Raw genomic sequence first — 12,973 nt, 5'->3', positions numbered from 1 at the left:
TTCGAATTCATCCTAGTCGTGGTATCCGCCATCAGTGATGAGCACACCGAGCTCATCAAAGCCTGCCACATCTTCCGGTCATTTCCTCTGATCTCTTTTCTGAGTGACAGATCACTGTACATGAGTCACTGCACTAAGAACAACTCAAAGTATGCTAGAATTATGAATTAATTATTCTTACATTTAATTTTGTGTCTCCCTTATATATATGTTGTTGTGTGAATTTGGATAGTGAGGATTGTGTTTGGTGAATTGTTCGAAATTTGGACCAATTTGTGCTTCGCTCCCCTGAATTTTGAAGATAGATATACACTAAGCTTTTTTTACTTCACCAACTTAAACCTCTTCACAATTTTAACTTATAGTTTGATGTATGATTTCTACAGGTCTCATTTTCATATCATTAGTGATTGATAACAGTGAAGAAAACGCATCAGCAAGATGGTCAAGGCCCATCTATACAGAGCAGCAAGAGATACATGCAGGTTGTTGGTGGTTTCTCGAGTTTTGAATCAAAGAGTGCTTCCATGGATGGTGTCCTCAACAGGAGCAATAAGGTGTTATGACACTGTTTTATTGAGGAGCATCAAACTTTCATTGCATAGACACACCAAAGTTCCAATTCTCCTTCATGTATTTCTTTGGGACCGTATATTGGTCTCTTCAATTGGCCCCGAAAAATGTATGCATGTTCACTAGAATAAAATTTTTCGTTTATCTTGATCTATTTTTTAATTTATTTAATCTTTTTGAAATGCTATGGTAGTGCTTAGATTGTAGTTGCCTTTGGTGGTGATGCTGCTGCTTTTTGTGCTGGTTTTGGGGACACTGCAGGTGTTTGTGAAAATGCCTGAATGATGGTGCAACATAACACTAGCAAGACAAGGTACAATCTTGTTACCTCCTGCTTCTTCATCTTTTTATATTCAGTTGCTTATTCAATTATTAGCCTTTAGTGTTTAGAGATAGATACACTCTTTGAAGAATTGTGTTGTGTGATGATTGGAATGAGTGTGTTGGATTGGTGGAGACGAGTGTGTGTGTGTGTGTATATATAGGGGTTATATTATTGCTTTCAGGCATATAGGATTATGATTGGTTGGTGAAATGTTTATTATTGCTTTCATCGCAGTAGTGGTATCCGCCATCAGTGATGAGCACACCGAGCTCATCAAAGCCTGCCACCTCTTCCGGTCATTTCCTCTTATGGCTAGTCTTTTCTAAGTGACAGATCACTGTACATGAGTCACTGCACCAAGAACAACTCAAGGTATGCTAGAATTATGAATTAATTGTTCTTACATTTAACTTTGTGTCTCCCTTATATATATGTTGCTACGTGAATTTGGATAATGAGGATTGTGTTTGGTAAATTGTTCGAAATTTGGACCAGTTTATGAATCGCTCCCCTGAATTTTGAAGATAGATATACACTAAGCTTTTTTTACTTCACCAACTTAAACCTCTTCACAATTTTAACATATAGTTTGATGTATCATTTCTACAGGGTCTCATTTTCATATCATCAGTGATTGATAACAGTGAAAAAAAATGCACCAGCAAGATGGTCAGGGCTAAACCATCTATACAGAGCAGCAAGAGATACATGCAGGAGGTTGGTGGTTTTTCGGGTTTCGAATCAAAGAGTGCTTCCATGGATGGTGTCCTCAACAGGAGCAATAAGGTATTATGACACTCTTTTATTGAGGAGCATCAAACTATAGAAAGTGTAGGAGGGTCAGAATCTGTTAGATAGTTAGGAAACTTAACTAAAGAGCAGTTAGAGAGATTGTAACTAAAGATTAGAATGACTTCACACCTCTATATATAGTGAACTGAGTACAAACTCAATAACAATAACGGAATTCAGTTTCTCTCTCTCTCTCTCTCTCTCACGACTAGTAAACATAAGAGTTTTTATTTAAAAGTTATGTTGCCATTCTTATATAACTATGCGTGCTATTTCACTTGTGAATCCTGTGTTTGATTCCCTTTTTTCCTCTTGTGCAGGAATCTTCTAGCTGCATTCCAAGCATTTTTTGAATGTGGTGGTGACCTTGAGATGGGCTAGGTATAAGTTTTCAAATTGCTCCATTTTAGGGATTTAAGATATGGCCTTGGAAGTGAAACAATATGACAAACTATTTCTTTGTTCAGATTTTAGCGAGAAATGGTGAATTATCTGAAAATGAGGGGTGGATTAATCTCATTGGAGATATAGCTGGCTGCATATCTATAAAACGACCAAAAGAGGTTATGCCATATATCTAATTACATTCCTCTTTATAATATTCAGATACATTGCACAGTGAAAAAGAAATTTCTGATGTTTAGTATTAGAATTTTTTTATTTAGCTTTATCAGTTGATAGTTTTGGAAATATAAATCAAAACCATTCTACATGTTCTCTGACAGCTGAAGCTTTTAGGTGGATTTAGGATTTCGAATTGTATGATAAACTATTCTGTCTTTTGGTAAGTTATTAGGAGTTTAATCCTAACTTACTTTTTAATTCTGGGTGAACTTATATTGTTCTGTTTTTCTTATCATCTTCCTCAGAAAGGTACCTGACTTTCACTATAATCATCTTTTCCTATAATAGTTCAAAATTGACTGAAGTTTTAAGTAATGAGTAGAAGATATCCTTGGAACATTCTTATCACCAGAAGTGATTATGGTGTTTATTTTTTGAATTTAGTTCCACCTTCTGTTTTGTGCCTGCAATGTTATTAACCTTTTTCTTCGTTCTCCTCCTATTTTTAATAACTTGTGTGGTTGTCTTATCACCTTTTGTTGACTTTAAAAATTTTCTTCTATAAAATAGTGAAAAATTTTGACAAATTTCTTTTCTTGATGAAAACATAGGTACAAAAGGGAAGCTGTTGCAGCTGCATTGTCAGAATTCGTTCGTTATAGGTGTATATATAATGATAGTTTTAATAAGTTTTCTCATGGTGGTGCTGGAATATTTTACTTGTCGATGTTTTCCAGAATATTACATGTGTCTTTTATTTATAAACTTCTTTTTAGATAATGGGTTCATCATCTCAGCATGCAATAGAGCGTGGAGATACAATAAGATACAATATGATTAAGGCCCCTGCCCATGTTCTTTTTTATTTGGGATGTAAATTATGATTGTCAGTGACTACAGGTGTTCCATGCATTTTTGGCGTCCTAACTTGTAAAGATATGGATCAGGTAAACTTATGCTGTATCATTTATTTAGCTTAGAAATTTTCTATTCTGTTAATGATTATTAAGATCATTTTATTTTTTTTATTCTTTCTTTCTGCTGACTACAATCCCTAAATCGTGCTGGTGGAAAATCTAGGAATAAGGGTGCTGAGGTCGCACTGACTACTTTAAGTTTATAGCTTTCATAGTATAATTTTATTATGCAATAATCATCTAATTTTTTATATGAAGCTACTCTTGTTATAGCTTCAACTAGATTTGGAATAAACTGATAATTGTAGAAGTGCATCAAGTTAATCTAAGCATAAATAAAATTCTCATTCTAAATTGATGGATAAGTATTGTGGCATTATGCAACTTACTCAATGTGGTTGTATCGAATCATGAATTCAAAGTGTGATAATAATTATGCAAAGGTTTCAAACATTCTCAATTATTCAAGAATCTTGTACTATTTATATCATTTAGTTTATTGTCACAAAGTTCATTATTTACTTAATTATTATACTACTTTGAATCTGTTAATTGAGAATATATATTATTGCTTTTTTCAAATAGGAGACATATAGTGATGTATGATAGATATTATTGCTTTTTTAATATTATTGCTTTTTAGGAAAATTGTCAGAAGCCAAGGCCAGTTGAAATCCTATGAAGATCCAGGAAGCACAAGTATATATGGATTATATTTATAGGCTTGTTCATGGTTAGGTTACTATAGTTAATACATTTTTATGTTGGATTTCATTTTGTTTGATTATTTTGTGATCTAGGACATAGTTGTATTTATGATTCATTGCAACTTGCTCACAAGTGTATACTTAAGAGAAATTTGTGTATCAATATTTTGAGTTTAATGAAATATCTCATTTTGTAGTAATTAATTTCAGTATATTTATATTATGCATAATAATAATAATTGGTGGCACAAACAATTGAGATTCTAGAAAAAAAAAAGTAGTTCGTTGTTTCTAAGAAAATGAGTATAATATAACTAAAAAAATTTTAAGATTTTAGCGGCAATAGTAATGGCAACTAAAAGTAAATAATATTACAATTTTAGAATTATTTTTAGTGGTCATATAAATTGCTGGTAAAATAGATTTTGGCGGCAATAGTAATGGCCGCTAAAAATGAATAACATTGTAATTTTGGAATTACTTTTGGTAGCCATATAAATTGCCAAGAAAATGGCCGCTAATAGTTATATATTTTTTGCGGCCATTAAAAAGGTCTTTACCGGCAAATGTTATAATTGCCACTAAAACCTTTTAGCGGCGAAGCATAAGACGGCTAATGTCTAATTGCCGGTAAATGTATTAGCGGCTATTTTTATTGCCGCTAAAAGCAAAATAAATGGCCGCTAAAAGTGATTTTTCTTGTAATGTATCTCTCCTTCTTTTTTTATTTTTCTTTTCCTTTTCTCTCTCATTTTTTTCTCTCTCTATCTTTCTATTCTACTAAAATATTATTCACAAAATTATTATTATTATTATTTTAATTTTTATTTAATTTTAAATTTTTATCACTTATCTTTTTAATATATATTTTCACTTCTCTTCTTTCAAATATTTATTACACATAATGTCATGGCCCGGACCAAGCCATGACTGATGCTCAAGTGACAAGTCCCTCAGCAAGCCAAACGACCAAATTTTCAGAAAAATGGACAGAATCTCCTCTGTTTCTAGGACCTTATCAACATAAATATTAACTCCCTGTGTATCAATAATAAATATCCATTTCCAAGGACAATAACAACAACACATTCCAATCATATCCACAATCAAATATATCCAAATCATAATTACTACATAAACAGTTCAAGATTCAAATAACATAACCCACACGAGGATCCTACTTGTGACATATGGAGCATTGACATAATCTAAATTTTGAGCAAATGTTCCATTATATAATTACTTAACCCTTGGAAGGAAGAAGGGCTCACCAAAATGACTAAGATCTACTGAGGGGCAGGTGGAATGGAACCTGGAATGACTCCTGTATCTGAAAAATATGGGAATATAATAGGGTGAGTTTTGCAACTCAATGAGCAAACATTACATCTATAACCCACACGAGACAATACAGAGTTTACCTTGAAAATTATATTTTCTTTCAGAGATGAGAAATTCATATTAATTAATTATGCAAAAAAAATAGATAAGTAGTTAAGCGGATGAACTAAAATAGGAGTTCTCATTGCAAAAGTCAATTCAAATCAAATATTACACACCTATGGCGGCTCTACCTCTAAGGGTAGCCCTTTCTTCTAGTGTGCCCGTACGGTATAACAGATCCAACGTGTGGCCTACACGTTGGGCTAGCAACGCCCCTGCTAGCTGAGATTTGAGTTAGATGCATCTAAGTTAACGTCATAACCGCCATTAACTATGGTTTTCTAGTCAGAGTCTCCCAAACCAAATCATTTATAACAAATCTCTAATAATTATAATATATTGCTAAATTTCCATAGCAAATAAAAAATATATATAAGAATGCATACTAAAATTTAATTAAAATTTAATAAAGTCAAATAAGAAAATATGTATGCTTTACAAAATATATAAATATTATCTCGTGTGTATTTTTATAAAATTGTAAGTTTCACAAATCAATATTTATTTCAAAAATTCAAAAATCACAATAATAAAATATTTTTTAACTCCAAAATTAATGATTCAACAAAATATTGATAATAATATATTTAAAAACAATTATAGATATAATATCAACTCACAACTTGATTTCAAAGAATCGGATGCAACTCTGAGTGCGCCAACGAGCTACTAAATGATGTCCAATAACTCTATAACTCTAAAAATATGACAATAATGATGTTTGTGAGCTACTAGCATTGTCAATTAACATAATCTTACTCATCTTGACCAAAAGCCCCAAATTTCCTAATCATAATAACCCTAATTCAGATTTATACATACCCATAAATATAGAGATGACAAAAATTAGGGATATGGCTAATTATTGAGTCAAAGAGTTACCTTGAAGCCTCAATAATAATTGAAACTCAAAGTGGAATGCTCTCTTCACTCATTAAATTGAAACTCCATGATTTAGAGTTGTGATAAATGAAATTTGAATTAATAAAATAAAGAAGAGGAGGAGAAAGAAGTAAGATGAAAGAAGTAGGTTTAATGATAGTGTGTGATTACAAGAAGAAGAGATGAGAAGATGGAAGAGATGAATAAGAAAGAAGGGAAGAGGAAAAGAGGGTTTTAGGTTTTGTTGGAAGGAAATAAAAGAAAATGAAAGAAGGAAGGGGGAGGATGGGAGTCTTCGACAAATAGGGGAGAAGGGAAGAAAATTTAAGTGGGGGCATATGCCCCCCACGTGCTTTCCATCTTCTTTTTTTTTAGTCATTACATTCTCTCCCCCTTAAGAAATTCGGTCCCCGAATTTCGAATTCATATACGGTGATAAGTGAGATAGTTACCTTCAAACTCAAACAAATACGGATATTTGTCGCGCATAGCGTCCTCCACTTCCCAAGTTGCTTCTTCTATCGAATGATTCTTCCAAACAACTTTCACATATGCTATCTCTTTAGAACGTAGTTTCTTTACTTGGCGATCAACTATAGCCACTGGTTCCTCTTCAAACGATAAATCCTTTTTTAGCTCTATGACTTGTGGTGCAAGCACATGAGATGGGTCGGGAAGGTATTTGCGCAACATTGATACGTGAAAAACTGGATGAATCATAGAAAACTCAGACGGTAGTGCCAAGCGATAAGCAACTGCACCTATTCTGTCCAAAATCTCAAATGGACCAATGTAACGAGGATTAAGCTTGCCTCTTTTCCCAAACCTCATCACTCCTTTCATAGGCGACACTCGAAGAAATACCTGATCACCCACTGAAAACTCTAAGTTACGCCTTCTATTATCAACATAAGCCTTCTGCCTATTCTGAGCTGCTAATAAACGTTCTCTTATTATGCGAACCTTCTCAACTACATCTTGTACCAAATTTGGCCCCAAAAGCTTAACCTCACAAACTTCAAACCACCCAATAAGTGATCTGCATCTTCTCCCATAAAGAGCCTCAAATGGTGCCATTTGAATGCTGGCTTGATAACTATTATTATAAGAGAACTCGATCAAAGATAGATAGTTGTCCCAATTTCTACCAAAATCTAGAACACAACACCTTAACATGTCTTCCAATGTCTAGATCATCCTCTCTGATTGTCCATCGGTTTGAGGGTGAAAAGCTGTGCTAAGATCCAGACGAGTTCCTAACGCTTTTTGAAAAGATTTCCAAAAATGAGAGGTAAACTGAGGCTCGCGATCTAAAATAATGGACATTGAAATTCCATGTAGTTTAACTATATTATCAACATAAAGTTGAGCATACCGAGCTGCACTGGAAGAAAGGGAGCTTGATGAGCGGATAATTTATACGCTTTTTGGCATTGTTTTCAGTATGTTTTTAGTATGTTTTAGTTAGTTTTTATTATATTTTTATTAGTTTTTAGTTAAAATTCACTTTTCTGGACTTTACTATGAGTTTGTGTGTTTTTCTGTAATTTCAGGTATTTTCTGGCTGAAATTGAGGATCCTAAGCAAAAATCTGATTCAGAGGCTGAAAAGGACTGCAGATGCTGTTGGATTCTGACCTCCTTGCACTCAAAGTGGATTTTCTGGAGCTACAGAAGCCCAAGTGGCGCGCTCTCAACGGCGTTGGAAATTAGACATCCTGGGCTTTCCAGCAATGTATAATAGTCCATACTTTGCCCGAGATTTGATGGCCCAAACCGGCGTTGCAAATCAGCTTCATAATTCCCAGCGTTTAACGCTGAAACTGGCATAAAAATTAGAGTTAAACGCCCAAACTGGCATAAAAGCTGGCGTTTAACTCTAGAAAAAGTCTCTACACATGAAAGCTTCAATGCTCAGCCCAAGCACACACTAAGTGGACCCAGAAGTGGATTTTTACGTCATTTTCTCATTTCTGTATACCCTAGGTTACTAGTTCACTATTAATAGGATCTTTTGACATTGTATCTGTATCTCATGACACTTTACACATTTCTCATTGTATCTTCTACAACATGAGTCTCTAAACCCCATGGTTGGGGGTGAGGAGCTCTGCTGTGTCTTGATGGATTAATGCAATTACTACTGTTTTTCAATCAATCATGCTTGCTTCCATTCTAAGATATCACTTGTTCTTAAACCTGATGAATGTGATGATCTGTGACACTCATCATCATTCTCAACTATGAACATGTGCCTGACAACCACCTCCGTTCTACCTTAGATTGAGTAGATATCTCTTGGATTCCTTAATTAGAATCTTCGTGGTATAAGCTAGAATTGATGGCGGCATTCAAGAGAATCCGAAAGGTCTAAACCTTGTCTGTGGTATTCTGAGTAGGATTCAATGATTGAATGACTGTGACGAGCTTCAAACTCCTGAAGGCTGGGCGTTAGTGACAGACGCAAAAGAATCACTGGATTCTATTCCGACCTGATTGAGAACCGACAAATGAATAGCCGTGCCGTGACAGGGTGCATTGAACATTTTCACTGAGAGGATGGGAGGTAGCCATTGACAACGGTGAAACCCTACATACAGCTTGCCATGGAAGGAGCCTTGCGTGCTTGAAGAAGAAGACAGTAGGAAAGCAGAGATTCAGAAGATGGAGCATCTCCAAAATCTCAACATGTTCTCCATTACTGCAAAACAAGTACTTATTTCATGTTCTTTTGCTTTTTACAATCAACCCTGATAATTATTGATATCCTGACTAAGAGTTACAAGATAACCATAGCTTGCTTCAAGCCGACAATCTCCGTGGGATCGACCCTTACTCACGTAAGGTATTACTTGGACGACCCAGTGCACTTGCTGGTTAGTTGTGCGGAATTGCAAAAGTGTGATTGCAATTTCGTGCACCAGAGCTGACTTCGTCATTTTATCTACAATTACCCAAATTGAATCAAACCCTTTAAAACTACGAGGTAAACCTGTTGCAAAAGCCATCGTAATCCTTTTTCACTTCCATTCAGGTATCTCAATTTGTTGCAATAACCCAGCAGGTCTTTGATGTTCAGCTTTAACCTGTTGACAGGTTAAGCAATGAAAAACAAAAACTCCTATGTCTTTCTTCATGCCTTTTCCCCAAAATAATTGTTTCAAATATTGATACATCTTATTGGAGCCTGGATGAACAATATACTTAGAATTGTGAGCCTCCTCCAAAATAGTTTTCTTCAAGTCGTGGTTATCTAGCACATATAAGCGTTGACCACAACGCAAAACATCTTGATCAAGAGAAAAGTTTGAGTTCCTCCCATTGCGAACATCTTCTATAAGCTTCCTTGGTTTCGGGTCATCATGTTGTGCAGCTTGATCTGTTCTATTAGGGAAGATTGGGCTCGAACATGTGCTAAGAAAACTCCTGATTCTCTAAGGTCAAATTGAATTCCACCGGCCTCCAATTGATGGAATTCTTCAACAATTGGTCTCCTTGCAAGAGTGATATGGGCCAAGCTACCCATAGATTTTCTACTGAGGGCATCTGCTACAATATTTGCCTTTCCAGGATGATACAAAATAGTACAATCGTAATCTTTTAGCAACTCCATCCATCTTCGTTGCCTCAAATTTACATCCTTCTGTTGAAGTATATACTTCAAACTCTTGTGATCCGTATAGATCTCACAGGTCTCACCATAAAGGTAGTATCTCCAAATCTTCAAAGCAAAAATGACTATTGCCATTTTCAAGTCATGAGTTGGATAATTCTTCTCATGCTTCTTGAGTAGTCGCGAGGCATAGGCAATAACGCGGCCATACTGCATTAATACACAATCAAGTTCTATCCGAGATGCATCGCAAAAGACTGAGAATCCCCCAGACCCAGAAGGTAAAATAAGAACTGGTGTTGAGGTTAGACAAGCCTTAAGTGTCTGAAAATTTTCCTCATAAGCTTCTGACCATTGAAACTTTACAGTCTTCTGAGTTAACTTGGTTAATGGTGCCGAAATTCTCGAGAAGTCCTTGATGAATCGCCGATAGTAGCCTGCCAACCCTAGAAAGCTACGAATTTCTGTCACTGTAGTAGGCCTTGGCCACTTCTGAACGGCTTCAACCTTCTTTGGATCTACCATGATTCCATCTTTTGATACCACATGCCCCAAAAATGTCACTTGATCAAGCCAAAACTCACATTTAGAAAATTTAGCATAAAGCTTGTGATCCCTTAAAGTTTGTAACACAATCCTCAAATGATATTTATGCTCCATAGCACTTTTCGAATACACCAAGATATCATCGATGAAGACGATAACAAAGCGATCTAAGAAAGGTTTGAAGACTCGATTCATTAAGTCCATGAAAACTGTAAGCACATTCGTCAGACCAAAGGACATTACTAAGAACTCATAATGCCCATAGCGAGTGCAAAAAGCAGTTTTTGGAATGTCTTCCTCTTATATCTTCAATTGATGGTACCCTGAACGCAAGTCAATTTTTGGGAAACAAATAGCTCCTTGAAGTTGATCAAACAAATCATCAATCCTTGGCAATAGATACTTGTTGCGAACAGTTATCTTATTGAGCTAACGATAATCTACACATAGTCGCATCGTTCCATCCTTCTTCTTTACGAATAGAATAGGAGCTCCTCACGGAGAAGTGTTAGGACAAATGAATCCTTTCTCTAGCATATCTTCCAATTAAACTTTTAATTCTCGTAACTCAGTTGGAGCCATACGATAGCGAGGAATAGACACAGGTTGGACTCCCGAAGCCAATTCTGTGAAAAACTCAACTTCACGGTCAGGCGGCATCCCCGGTAGCTCATCAGGGAACACGATAGGAAATTCTCTAACAATAGGAACCTGATCAAGACTAGGCACTTGGGCATCAACATCTCTAACAACTGCCAAAAATCCTTGGTTTTCCTGATCCATCAATTGCATAGCACTCATAGATGAGATGATGCTAGCTAAAGTGGGACAATCATCACTCGTAAAAACAAAAGGTGAGATACCCGGTATGTCAAACTTCACAGTTTTGGAGTAACAGCCCACATCAGCATGACAAGCTGCTAACCAATCCATGCTTAGGATGACATCAATATCTTCCATTTGTTCTAAAAGGATCAAATCAGCTAAGGTTTCAACCGTATTAATTCTAACAACACAAGACCGAAACACGACTCGAACCACCGTAGAGACTCCAAGTGGAGTGCCAACATGAAATGGGTGGGATAACAGTTCAGGTCGTTTATCGAAACGAGATACAAGATGTGGAGATATATATGAATAATGAGAACCCATATCAAAAAACACTCAAGCATCTAAAGAAAAAACTTGTAAAGTACCTGCCACCACAGTATTAGAAGCTTGAGCATCTTGACGTGTTAAAGCATACACACGTGTCTGACCTCTTCCTCTTTAGCTCCCTCCTCTGTTATAATTCTGACCCCTGCCACCAGTTCCTCTACCATTAGCACCAGAAGAATTTCCAATAGACATAGCTGAAAATGATGGCATTGGTGTTGTAGGACGTGCAATACCTAGAGCAAAGCCTCCTCTAGGATTTGGACAATCCCTCCTAAGATGACCAGATTGACCACAACCAAAACATGCACCAGTAGCCTTGAAACATATACGGAAATGGTAGATCCTATACTGTTGGCAGTAAGATTTAGTTGGTCTTGTCTGATTAGAACCATGTCTGCTAGATTGAGGGGTGCCCCCAACAAAAGGTCTTGGACTCGAAACACTCATAGGAACAGATCCAGAAGAAGCAACCCCACCGAAAGATGTTTGAGGATGAGCTCGATAACCCGAATAACCTTGTTGATTAGTCTGACCATGATGAGACTGAAATCCTTCTGAACTAGATCCACCAGAAAATTGTCCCTTCATCTTGGGCTTTTTACCAACATCCTTAAAAGCATTTCTCTCTGTTATCCCAGCTTCAATTCCATAGGCAGTGTTTAGAACATCCTTAAAAGACATTCGTCCGACCTCAGGCATAAGAGTAGTGAACATAGGTTTTGCCAATCCACGAACGAAACGACAGACTTTCATCTCTTCTGAATTCATCAAGTACGGAGCACACTTAGAAAGTCTAGTAAAATCCTTAACATACTCAGTCACTGTCATATTCTCTTGCCTTAATCTTTCAAGGGCAATTGCATCTTCTGCTTGCTTATTCGCTGGATAAAATTGAGTGAGAAACTCTTCAGTGAACTCTTTCCAAGAAGGAGGAGGAAGTCCAGCTGCTTTTTTGCTCTCAAGAAGAGACTCATACCAATATCTTGCTGAACCACACAAGTTTTAGGATACTAACTCAACAGCCCATTCCTTGGTGCACTTGAGAGCTCGAATAGCTTTCTTTGCATCCTCTAGATATTATTGTGGATTTTATCCAACGAATCTCCAATGAAAGTGGACGAATTCAACTTGAAATACTTTTCAATTGGCGGATCTTGATCCCTAAACAATTGATGAACTCTATGAGGTTGAGAATTTGGCATACTAGGAATTCCTGCTCCACCCCTATTTTAATTTGTTAGGACCTGTAATACCGCATAAAGTGTTTGATTCATTCCCCTTAATTCAGCCACTAAGTCCAGTTGAGCCTCTCTTACTGCGGGGTTTTCTCCTTCGCGCCTACAGCTATCCTTTGTCTCCTTGGCATTTGTCGAAGCGCTCCAAGTGGCGGAGAAACTGCTCTATTAGATTCAGCAGTATCAGGAGCATTAACAGCTCCACCACGTCTTTTCTTA

The 12,973-nt window shown here is 36.4% G+C and overlaps 1 long non-coding RNA gene across 1 annotated transcript; it reads left to right on the top strand.

Moving 5' to 3' along the window:
- Positions 1 to 861: 861 nt before the first annotated feature.
- Positions 862 to 4,078, top strand: LOC112702686 (uncharacterized). The gene is made up of 8 exons (XR_003811089.2): positions 862 to 886; positions 1,133 to 1,270; positions 1,508 to 1,684; positions 2,011 to 2,071; positions 2,158 to 2,253; positions 2,866 to 2,916; positions 3,031 to 3,201; positions 3,815 to 4,078. It is a non-coding gene; the product is annotated as an uncharacterized lncRNA (long non-coding RNA).
- The last annotated feature ends 8,895 nt before the right edge of the window (positions 4,079 to 12,973 follow it).

The sequence above is a fragment of the Arachis hypogaea genome, chromosome 7 (genome assembly GCF_003086295.3).
Source record: "Arachis hypogaea cultivar Tifrunner chromosome 7, arahy.Tifrunner.gnm2.J5K5, whole genome shotgun sequence".
Taxonomy (NCBI): domain Eukaryota; kingdom Viridiplantae; phylum Streptophyta; class Magnoliopsida; order Fabales; family Fabaceae; genus Arachis; species Arachis hypogaea.
This window is presented reverse-complemented; position numbering and strand designations above follow the sequence as displayed.